This window comes from Polyergus mexicanus, unplaced genomic scaffold, assembly GCF_030449975.1.
Source record: "Polyergus mexicanus isolate NDT 795.1 unplaced genomic scaffold, iyPolMexi1.0 SCAF_9, whole genome shotgun sequence".
NCBI classification, from domain to species: domain Eukaryota; kingdom Metazoa; phylum Arthropoda; class Insecta; order Hymenoptera; family Formicidae; genus Polyergus; species Polyergus mexicanus.
The window spans coordinates 2,355,787-2,367,878 of NW_027223329.1; the positions used below are offsets into that span (position 1 = coordinate 2,355,787).

At 35.0% G+C, this 12,092-nt stretch overlaps 1 long non-coding RNA gene and 1 other non-coding gene across 2 annotated transcripts in view; both read left to right on the top strand.

Annotated features, from left to right (window-relative positions):
• The window catches only part of LOC138936634 (uncharacterized), a 32,118-nt gene extending 23,616 nt beyond the window's left edge, over positions 1–8,502 (top strand). The window contains exon 4 of the long non-coding RNA XR_011447411.1: positions 8,395–8,502. This is a non-coding gene — a long non-coding RNA (uncharacterized lncRNA). The remainder of the gene's footprint in view (positions 1–8,394) is intronic.
• On the top strand, positions 4,376–4,447 carry Trnac-gca (transfer RNA cysteine (anticodon GCA)). Its single transcript has one exon. It is a non-coding gene; the product is annotated as a tRNA-Cys (tRNA).
• Positions 8,503–12,092: the final 3,590 nt, after the last annotated feature.

Consider the following 12,092-nt stretch of genomic DNA (forward strand, 5'->3'; position numbering starts at 1 on the left):
TGAGCTCTCGCTGTGTCATCGCTTATATTGATCCTATACTACTTGGTGTGTGTACACGCAGCACCCACGCCAACGCCGCACCCACACACGACGAACGCAACATTTGCGCGAACCTCGCGACGTGTATATGTATATGTACGTGGGCGCGATGCGCGATCGCGAACGGTGCATATTCGCGGCACCTGCAACGCGTGCGTTATGTGTGCAAGACGTAATACAGGGTGGCTTTGAAAAAGATGAGACTCCGGTATCGATCATTTCATTCGATGCAATCTTGATGACTTTACATGTCATTCTTGCATTAAAGTTAGATTTTTGTTATTTATGAGAAAGTTGCAAATCTTGATGATCTCTAGTAGATACCTTGTTCGCTTTTTTAATAAAAAAAAAAAAAGAAATTATGGCAATTTATACGCGATACATTTTGTCCACCGTATGAAGAATTGAGTACACTGGAATTGCATTCGCATGCTTTGCATAATGGACACACGTGAGCATGTGTCGCGCGTGAAAATGCCTAGTGGAAGCTTGACGAAAAAAAAAAAATGCGCTAATTTAATTTATCCCAAGAGAAAGATTCCTCTTACGTGAATTCCGCGCGTATTTCTTCATCATCCGGATGCATTTGCAATAAATTCTCGAAAGCAACGTTCTCTGCATCACTTACAATTAGAAGAATGTATCTATATAAAGATATTTTTTTAATTTGCGCGAGAAGAGATCTTCTTCATATATTTTATATATATATGTTTTAGATAATTAATAAATTAATAATCTAATTATATAATAATCAGAAACAACAATAATAATATCCGAAAAGAAATTACTCACTTTCTCATAAAGAAAGTTTCTATTATTTATCAATTGTGTAATTACTATCGCGATTATTGTTTTCATCACAATAATACTATATTTCTGCGCATTAATAATAAAATAATCAGATAAAGCTTCAGAAGAATAGGACAACGATGATAAGGTATGGTATGCTAATCATTTGCCAAGGAGAGACCTTCTAACGATGCGTAAATCTTTGATTGAGTTGTGAATTATCGAATCGCCGAATTTCGAGGTCGATAGAACCGAAGGCTGTGCAAGAGAAGTTCGTGATTAATTTATCTAGATACCCGCGTCATAATGGACGACATACACATTTAGGTTAATGGTGCCAGTTGGTTTGATGCCAGATGGATATATCGTAAGAATTATGCGAGGGTAAGAGTTTTTCCGGATATTTTAAATATCTCCGCATAATCGCGATGGACACGGCAAACATGTGTGGTTTGTTCCTTAACAGGCTCAATAAATTAATATTGTTAGCGATTAGGATTTTTCCTAATCCTTGTTGAACGTTTCCGAAAATAATTTAAATAAAAAGGCATAGACCGATTGTGTTCGTGTATTTATAATCAGGATTTAACATTCCAATAAATTAATAATGAAATATATTTCTATATCGTCGTCTTTTATATATTTCACATTTAATTAATTAAAAAGTTTTACCAATAAATACATTTATTGATATATTGAAAGCAATTTATTACAAAATATATATTTTTAATTAAATATATTCACGCGATTTTTTTTTTTTTTTTTTTGGCGAAACAGAAATAAAATAGAATCTATTAAATATAATGTAAAATTTTTAGCACGTTATTATGGATATGCGTACGCGTATACGTTCATAGATAATTTGAATCGACGACAATCTAACTTCGATGCTTTTAATTGTGGAAAAGATTCATTGATGACATCGTTATATATTTTTGTCGAAGCTACAAATATCATTTAAATATACTTTTTGACGAACGATTCATCAACTAACGAATGGAATATTAAAGATGATTAAGATAAAATTTGTTCATTTATAAATATAGCGATATTATTAAAAGGATCGTAGGGATATTAATATCTGTTTAATTCTAGAATAATAATTTTTATTTTAGAATAATATGTAATAAAGAAGAAACGCGCCGTGTCTCTTCCTCTAATGACATGATAATTAAAGTAACTTTATTCTTATGGGCAAGTTTACCTGAGAAAAAGTCACGATTGTAGATTGCGCGATAATTGTAGATATGTACAATATTATCTTTGACGCAAGAAATTTTTTTTTTCACGATCGAATTTTCTCTTCTCGTTGACCTGTAAGAAAAATAGTAACTTTTCCACAAATTTATTTTGAAGTTTATTTTCTATGAGATTTATTCATATCTTTCCTATCTCATCATCATAAATGGAAAATAATCCTTCAATTTGTTTAATGATTGTTTTAATCAATTATTAAACAGCAACAGCACAAGAAAATAATCAATTATGTCACATATGTCACACACACACACATATATATGTCTAACGCTGTGTAGAAGAAAGTTTTGGCCACTTCTCATATCTCTTGTCTGCCTACGTAGATGCATATTAGGAATGAATAAAATTTTCTTATCGCTCGTGTCGGTGTATTTAAACGCAATGCGCAATCGGCTTCACTCTCGTACTTCAGAGGCGGGCGAGCGCGGAACAAAACGAGGAAGATATGAGTTTATATACCGTGACCGTTTTGATGGATTAATTCGCAAACTGAACGGAAGGTTGCATAGACCGACTTCGACGTTACCCGTTTTATTTTTCTCGTTAAGCCAGCGAGCATTGAAAAATGCACTGCTAAGCTGTTTTTTTTTAATTTAAAAATATCATAAAATATATCGAACGCGAGTTTGTTTATCGTTTATGTGAGATAATAAAATGTAGCGACATAATAATGATCATAAATGATTGACAGATATTATGTACATAATAGCTTTTTTTTTTCTGTAAAAAGAAATAATTTGCAATATCGGATATAAACGGTAATTTATTGACGTATCAGAAAAAACAGACTTTCAATATGCGATGATTTTTATTTCCTTTTTTTTTTTTTTTCGTACAATTGTTTTAGCTTCTACTATATTGACAAGATATTGTAAAATATGATTTTCTACTGTATATTATTTATAACGGAAAGCTTTCAAATTATAGATTGGCCGCAAAAGTTTTGTCCAAATCTCTGGATTATGCAAGTAAATTAATGAAAATTTTGCACTGCGACAATTTACTTGAATTAATAACTTATCAAATCCATTATCCACATTCTCAGAAATGTTCGTCATTTATAATGTAGCTTTTTTTTACCGCTATTTGTATAATGATATGTATAAGTAAATCCAATAAATTTCAAAAATGCAATTAAAATTTTATCAATTTATAAACATATTCATACAACGGAAATATATACAAATACGTACAAATTTAAAAGAAGAAATATTTCAATGATTTTGTTTAATAATAATAAAACGCATGCATTTTATGATCTTAATTTTAATAACACAGATACTGTGACAAACTTAGAGTCATTGTTTTTCCAATTGAAAATATCGTGACAAAGTATATTTTGAGTTATAATTGATCAGAGAAATAAAAGTTGTGGATAAAAAATATAAAATAGATCTAATTGCAAATATCTTCAACTTTTTTTTTTAAATATGCATAAACTAACTCGAAGACTTACATTTCGAGATATCGCATTCTATTGGAAAATGGGACATTTTATCGGGAAGCCTGACGCGCAATGATCTCGACCATGTGTGCCTTAGTCACGCTGACATATGGCAAAGTCATGAAGCCACTAGGTGGTCTGCAGTATATTACTCTACCTGTCGCCATCCATGCTCGCAAGGGAGAAGGGGATGGCTCTCATAACTATTTGTATGACAACAAAGACCGTTTTTGCAGTGTACTAGAAGAATAGGCGATGTATATATTATTCAGTGGATTGAGAATACGAATATTTTAAATAATTATCTTTAAGAATATATATCCTGAGATTTACAATGCATCTACAGCCTTTTATAATCGACTAATTATCTCGATAAATGTTTAATATAGGTACGGTTTCATTGTTTTTTTTTAAATTTTACATAATTTAAATTATCCCATATATATTGTGTTATTGTGTAAAAAAAAACTGAATTGTTTTTTATATAAATTAATATATTTGAATGTTCAATGTCAGAGTGCATTCCGTATTTTTCGCTGAATTTCGAACACGAATGGGTTCGCCAAATCGTGTGATGAGCGATCATGCATCGAAATATATATTATAAAAAAATATAAGTATATATGTAAAAAAAAAAAAAAAAATTAATCGGATGATCCTTATGAACATTTACCATTGTTTCCAATATTTTGGCGACAATTATCATTCTTTTTAAAGAGAGGGTTCTTAAATAATGTTTGTCAGATATAATCGATAAATATCAAAACGTTTAAAAATAATTTATTTATGACAGTATATACAATAGAATATAATAGAAGTACGCATACAAAGAACGTATCCTCAATTGGGGGTATAGCTCAGTGGTAGAGCATTCGACTGCAGATCGAGAGGTCCCCGGTTCAAACCCGGGTGCCCCCTCAAGGTTTATCTTTTTGACTATTTCGATTTTTTTTTTTTTTTTTAGATTATTCTTGTCGCATACGCTTCTAAAGTGCAATCGCATGATGTTATATCTGAATACGTTCTGTTGTAAAGGACAGAGAATTTAGCAAAGTAAACTTGATGTAAAATTAGCTCAGGTGTCTAATCTAAGAAAATTATAATAGATTGCGCACTCAGGCGATATTACAAAACGTTTTGAGATAGTAGAGAAGTTTTGCTTTGAATTTCATTGAACAAGCTAAAGGAAAAGCTGTTTGACAGTAGATTAACAATTTAAATCTTTAGAAATTTAGCAGCTTGGATAATGAGTTTAATATGATATTTTTCAATCAATTGGGTTGTATTTAAGAGAAATCTTGCTGTTGCCGGGAGAAATGGTAATGAAGACTATGTAATGTATACACTGTGTGTTCCTTCCGATTACACCGATTTTTAAACAAAATTTTGTAACACAACTTTTCGTGACTGTATCTCATTAATTATTAAATCAAATAATTTAAAATTTGCACCACGTGTTTGAGTATTGACTTGTGAATAACTCCCTAAAATGGCAGCAGAAATGCGAAGCGAGTCTCGAAACTTAATTGTTCGACAGTATATTTTCTTTTCTTTTTTTTTTTTTTTTGCATTTGATGATTCAGCGAGTCTCTTAAATTTTTATACTCCAATCAATCGATAGTCTTCGTTGAGAGAATACAAGATGCGACTTGAAAAAAAAAATGTACATTGAAAGATAACGTCATTTAAATATCAAGTTCGCGGATCCCCCTAATTTCTAAAAAAAAGCAATGTACGCAAACGTTGAAAGAGCGATGGAGGATAAAGCACGGCATACCACCATAAAGATCTGACAAGAGAATAGAGAGCCATCGGTTAATCCGCAAGACTGCCGACCGCGGAAGATGAATGTTCGATATACGAACCACCTGCTTTGACGGTGAGCGTTAAATCCGTAAAACCCCACTAAATATTCGCCGAATCCGTGAAATGCCCGCAGTGCTCGCTTGGGGCGATCAGGCCAATTGGCAGGCCGCCAAATGAAATGTATATCCAAGATAAATCTCCCTATCTCGACACCGCACGGGAGTACGCACTCCCTTGTTTAAGGAATATTATAATGTATAAAATCTATACTGTGTGGATCATTTGTTGACGTATATTTACTGTAATTTTTACGAAAGAACGGTTACATCATCTTATTCTCACTTCTTTTCAAATACATTAAAAATTAATTATTAAAAAAATAATATATATTTACAGATATGTATTGAAATTTACAAATATTAACGCTGCGTATGTAATAATGTAATAACGTTCTTTCGATCATGCGACCAGATCGAATCTGGTTTAATTCACAACATTGACAATAGAGCGGCGACGGGTTCCGAAGAAATTCAGGATTGCATAAGTCAAATGACAGATGGGATCATGCTAATCCACCATTATCGTTAGCAATGATCGTCAGTTCGATCCTGAATACGGCCCTTTTGTATTCGCGAGGTTTAGGGATCGACGCCGTAATCGGGTTCAACGCTTTTCCAGCAATCGTATGAGTCACAGAGGATAGATTCTCGCGATCAATATTACGAATAAAATAAAAAGTCATCGATTTAGATTGCTTTCGGTTTAGAGACTTGCATTCTATTTTTACATCATCAATTATTTTATTTTATCGTCCGAAAATTCAAGCGCAAAATGTTTGTGTATACCTGAAACGGTTTTTTTTTCGAGAAATCACGTGGAATGTAATATTGGAAAGTTAAAATTTCAAAATGTTAAAATTTTCCTCTAAAGATTTTTGCGATATAAATTACCATATGTCATAACTGTTTATGTGTGAACATTTTATACTAAATTTATGTTAGAATATTTGCGAGGCATGAAACTACCTCAAATGCATTAACAAACTTAAAATTATCTCTCCTAGTTAGTTTACTTATTCTTGATTGTCGTTTATAATTTTTTTTTTCTTTTTTTTTTCTTAAATGCGCATCTAATTAATTTATATTTCGCCTTGTAAATACCATGTTCACTTTTTCAATAATATCATATGAATCAGAATAGAAGAACGAGATTTTGTTCTTCTCCGAGGGATATACTTTACTATTTTATCGCGTAGTACATTTCTAAACTTCCTGCCTGAGAAGCAGTGTAGTGAGAATTGTAGAATAGAGATCAATACAGACGATGATCCTCCGTGGCTTACCACGTAGCGTAGGATCAAACACTAGCGTCCTTGCTCTAGCTAGCGACCTGGCAGTAACAAAGGGTCCATGTCCCTGAGGGGCTTCTGCGTTTTGTCCTCGGAGGATCGTCAGTTTTACCCTCGTCCATATCCAGGGGGTTGAACGTTTAAATTATTCATAAACATAGTCGAGTGATTTGTAAAATATGACTTACTATCGCGCTCGACAAGTTTCTCGCTCTTAATTCGATCTCGTTCATCGTCCGGATCTCTGCGACACATTCATTAGATTTGTGTTTAAGATGAACATTTTATATATAAAATAAACGAGAAAAACGTATAAACAATATCAAATATATATAATATTTTTGGAGGTAAACAATTTACAATATTTTTTATTGAATAAATTACAATTTGCGCATTAATTAGGTTATATATATATTTATAATTCGTTTTTTTTTTTATTCTTAATTTCAGACTTTTAATTGCCATTTTGCATATAAATTGATGGAAGCTAAAATTTCAAAAAAATGAAACATTTTTAATTTACTAAAGATTACATTAATAATGTTGTATTCACGTTATTATCGTTGGATATATTTTTTATTGTCGCTGATAAACAGAACACATGGAATGATATATATTTTTTTAAAGATTCACTGATACAACGTGAATTAATCTGATAATGTCATATCATCTGAATAAACACATCTACATTTTAATTAATTATATTGCTTTTTCATTATTGTATACATACTTATTATCTTACATGTAATATTATACAATATTAAATAAATAGAGATGAAAATTAAATAACGGTCAGTCTACAGATACCGCAATAATAATCGAACGTATAAATAAAAGTCGATATTAATAATAAATTATATTAAACGCACGACGACACATCGAGTGCCGTCCATTTCATTTACAACAGAAATTATTGCAATTATAAATTAGTTTACCTTTTATTGTGCATTTTGCACAAATGCGTACCTGTTTAAGATACACAAAATTTAATATTATATATATATCGTATTAATATAGTATTTAACTGCGAGTATTTACATTTCATTTTTAACGACGCACTTTGTGCGGGTACAATCCAGAGCTGACATCGTATCAGTTAAGCCACCCCTAGCTAGCTAGTGATCTAATTTAATTGACACCATAATAGCGAGCCTGTACGGCCGTTAGACTCTTCGGGGCACGGTCTTCGCGTCGAGGGATGAAAATATAAGGGCGGTTAGCCGGGGCGAGACGCATGGGGCGAAGACAATTGAATTTCATGGGGGTTTGGTCGCTTAACCAGCTAATTGGTTTGTTCATGTTACTCAAAGTGTATAACTTTTCTCACCGTGGCGCCATGCTTGATCACTTTTTTTCACAGCGTGCGCGTATTCCAATTTATATAATATTTCCAAATTATATAACAATTGTTTGTCGGGGCAAAAATTTGACAGAACACAAATCATTATCTGTCGCAGAAAATTTTAGTATTTAATATCGAATAAATCAAATTCATCTCACTATTATTCATCTGACTGAGATTAACGAGATCTTAAAAATGTAATTTAATGTAAAATTAAGGTAGACATATAATAGAGGGGCCATGCGCTACGCCGTTCGTTAATGATTAAAAAAAAAAAAAAATAATTTCCCGAAAGAATTAAATTATTCTTCTAAATATTTCTCCCCCAATCGAGCTCGTAAAGATTTTTTTTCCCTTTTTTTTTTTTAGATTCGACGGAATAGTGCGGTAGTTTCCCGAGTACCGAGAGTGAAAGAGTCGTATTTGCTGGAGCGATTACATCCGTCCACGGAGGAAACTTCGCTTCTACGAAATGCCGGCAAGGTAAATGAATTCCGTTTTTCCCGTTGGTCTTCCGCAAGAGAGAAACCCCTGGCCCTTTACGACGCTTTCATGAGAAGTGAATATTTAACTTTACGTCTTGCGGGTTAAAAATGCTGACCCGCGGCGTGCGCGGCAGAGGTTTAAGAAGAAAGTTGCCGAAGCAAGGCGATAAAGGATAACGGCTTATAAAACTTGGGGAAGTCTTACCGAGGTTAGAGTATATACGCGGATTTGAGCGACGAAATTGTTCTCTCAATTAAAAAGTTCTTAGGACTGGTTGATAAGGAATTTTCTTATCCATAAATGTAGATGAGAGAAAGAAAAAAATTGCATCCAGTTTTCTCTCGGTTGATTCAGACAAATATAAGTATTAGGCGTAGGTTTAATTTTTCAAAACATAGACTGAGACTTTTATGCAACGACAACTTTAGTCCACGTTTCAATTAAACATATCTAATAGAATTTAAATAATTATCATATCCATATCACTGTGCTTTATATATCGGATACATTCGCGTAATCTGTGAAAATACAATAGACGCATAGCAAAAATAGATAGCAATAGCAAAGCGACGATACTCGATTCCTTTTTGCGAAATAAAAAATAAAATAGGAGTTAATAGTAGGAGTAAGATAGGAGTAATTTTATAAGATTTCCCTATATAATATTAATTTTTTGTCTCATTTATTATTTGCTAGATATTAAACGCCCTTCGGTATTTAATTAATTTAAAACTAATAATAAAATACTGTGTAAATGCAACCGAATATTATCATATCGCTTAGAAATAGACGTCACAATTGAAAACTTAACGCGGCTAGGAATCAAAGCTCGCCGAATTCGTCTGCAATCGTAATGAAGAGATTCGTGGGCGGCGACGAGAGAATTGCTCGATACGAATGTCAAAGGGAATGCAATATGACGTTCACAGAGCACGTACGCAGTGTCTGATTAACGATTACATTATTTCGACGCCAAACTAACGACCTCCAACCTGGCGAATCGTTCCATCTCTGCAATATTAAAGATGGAATTAATGAAATCGCGGCCGGGGGAGACTCCGGCAGTCGGTTTATTAGCTTTTAATAAAGAAAGCGTCGTAAAAAAGAGGAACAGAGAGAGAGAGAGAGAGAGAATTTTCGCCAAAGCGTTGAGAAGAGAAGAAGCCCTCGCGGCTGTACCTTTAATCTGTTCCTTAGTCGCGCTAGTTTTCTTTGATCTTCGCTGAAAGTTCGCCCGGAGCACGTCGGCGCGCATAAACAGCACTCCCGCCAGTTAAAAAGTCAAATAACGCACCGACGGATTGAAGTGCGTTAATCAAAAAGCCTCTTCTTTCTCGGATACCGCGGGCAAGAATTCCCGAAGACGCTACAAATTATCAGTATCGAAAGATGCGCTCTATTTGTATGGTAGTAGTTAGATACATAATTACTATCAATTTTATATAATTGTCACTCAAACAATTTTATATAATTATTATATACTCATTAATTTTATATTTTAATTGGTCGGCAATAATTTTCTATAATTGGCGAATGAAAGAAGGACTTATAAATAGTTTTCGAAATTTTCGAGTTTAAAATATAAAGATAATATTTTTCACGACAATAGCGAGAGAGTTATATCAAAGAAACAATATATTTAAACAGATGGATTGAGTGTAGGAGGATAGTGATATAAAATACGCTCTCTCTCTCTCTCTCAGATGCGTACGAGCAGAAGGGGAGAGAAGACTGCGGAAGAACATAGAGATGGGAAGAACGCTGTAGATAGATAGATAGAGGAGAAAAATGCCGATGGCGGCATCGTAAATTCCTGCGAACAGCCCCCCGCGTAAAATATAGAAGTGGCTACGTTCTGCATATGTCATCCGTGCTCTTTCTCGCCCATCGCTCGCGCGCACGTGTTAACGCGCGTCCTCCGCGCGAAGAAAGGGTGGACGAGAGAAAGAGAGAGAGAGAGAGAGAGAGAGAAGGGAAGACGCGTGCGACCGGGGGCGTGGGAAGAGGAAAAAGGCCGGTTACCTCGCGAAAACGGGGTGAGTGAAGAGGAAGGAAGAGGCGCGAAAAGGAGCGAGGGAAACAAATCGCGGAAACGTTTCGCGCGCAAAAGAGCACATGCTCTCAATGGGAGGAATGGGAGGGGATGATGGTGGATGGTACGTACGCGGCTGCATCCCGACGAGAAGCCGGTATTGGAGAGGACAGAACAAGATGGGCCACGCGAGAACGTGGTATCGGACGGGGAGGTGGAGGAAGGGATGGAGGGAGAGAGGGACGAATGGATGGATGGATGGATGGATGGATGGATGGACGCGCGGAAAACGCGCTACGAATTTGTTTGCCCTTTTTCGACGAAGAGGCAGCCGGCTCGTATCGATTCCGGCGCCCCGTCGTCATTCGTGTATTAACGCTCGTATACTGCGTAGAATTATTCGAGATAAATTCGTGAATTCGTGCACGCGGGATCTTTCCGCGATCGAAGCCCGCTCAACATTCGGAGATGCAGATCAATGTCAATGAGACCAAGAAGAAATCCCAAGAGAAATTTGCATGATTCTAATCTTCTATGTGACCTATCGTTCGATCGTTCCTAAATTTAGCGAGTAAGCTATTCTTTACGCGAATGATTTCTCGGTGCTTGTAATTGGATAATCTCGCAATTAAAATTACGGTAACGATTCGATTTCGAGATGTCGACATATTTTTTGCCCGCAATGTTATTATCGCGATTTTTAATTTCGATTTGAATGCAGAAATTTTTCACATCAAAATTGTGTTTTCGCATGAAAACTCTTTCGCTTATTTACAGCAAATTATAAGCAAATAGCAAATATACACATATGAAATACACACATACAAGAGTATATTATACTTTTTATTTTACGATGTATACGTCACTTAAAAAATTTTTGCCAAAGTAAGAAGAGAGATAGACAAATTTTTTATAGTAATAGCTCTTGTGCGTTAAAAAAAAAAAAAAAAAAGAATCATCCCTAACACCATTATTTTTTATTAAATCACAACTCTCAGTTTTTCTGCGTTTTCTCAAACACCTAAAATCAAAGCGGCATTCGTAGAGTAAAATCTAAATGGAGAAACAATTGGAATATGATAAAGCGCACAATATCTATCGCGAAGCCATGGAATAACATTGTTTATCGCGCTACGCTACGATAGATAAGGATAATCAAGCAAACCAAAGAGATTAACGTGTCGCGGAGATGTCGCGGCAGGATTTCCTCGAACGCTTCTCTTGACGCGTACAACTATTATCGTTTCTCTTTCAATCTCTCTAGTCGCGTACGGTACGATTCATGGGCTTGGCTTGAAAAAAATGTAGAGCACGTTGACGTGGAAGCCAGGGAAGAAGAGACGAGAGGATATCGAACCGGCGTGGCCAGAGAGGCGGAGTTGCCCCGCCGGGTTACCATGGGAACGTGACACTCTCTTTCGGGCTTTTCGAGCTTTTCGTGCCGTTCGTACTCGCGTTAACCGTCCCACGTTATGCAACGCGCCCCGAGATATCCAGGTATGCGCGATTCCCTCTTCGACGGGTATCCATCGGGGGAAAAAAAAAAAAA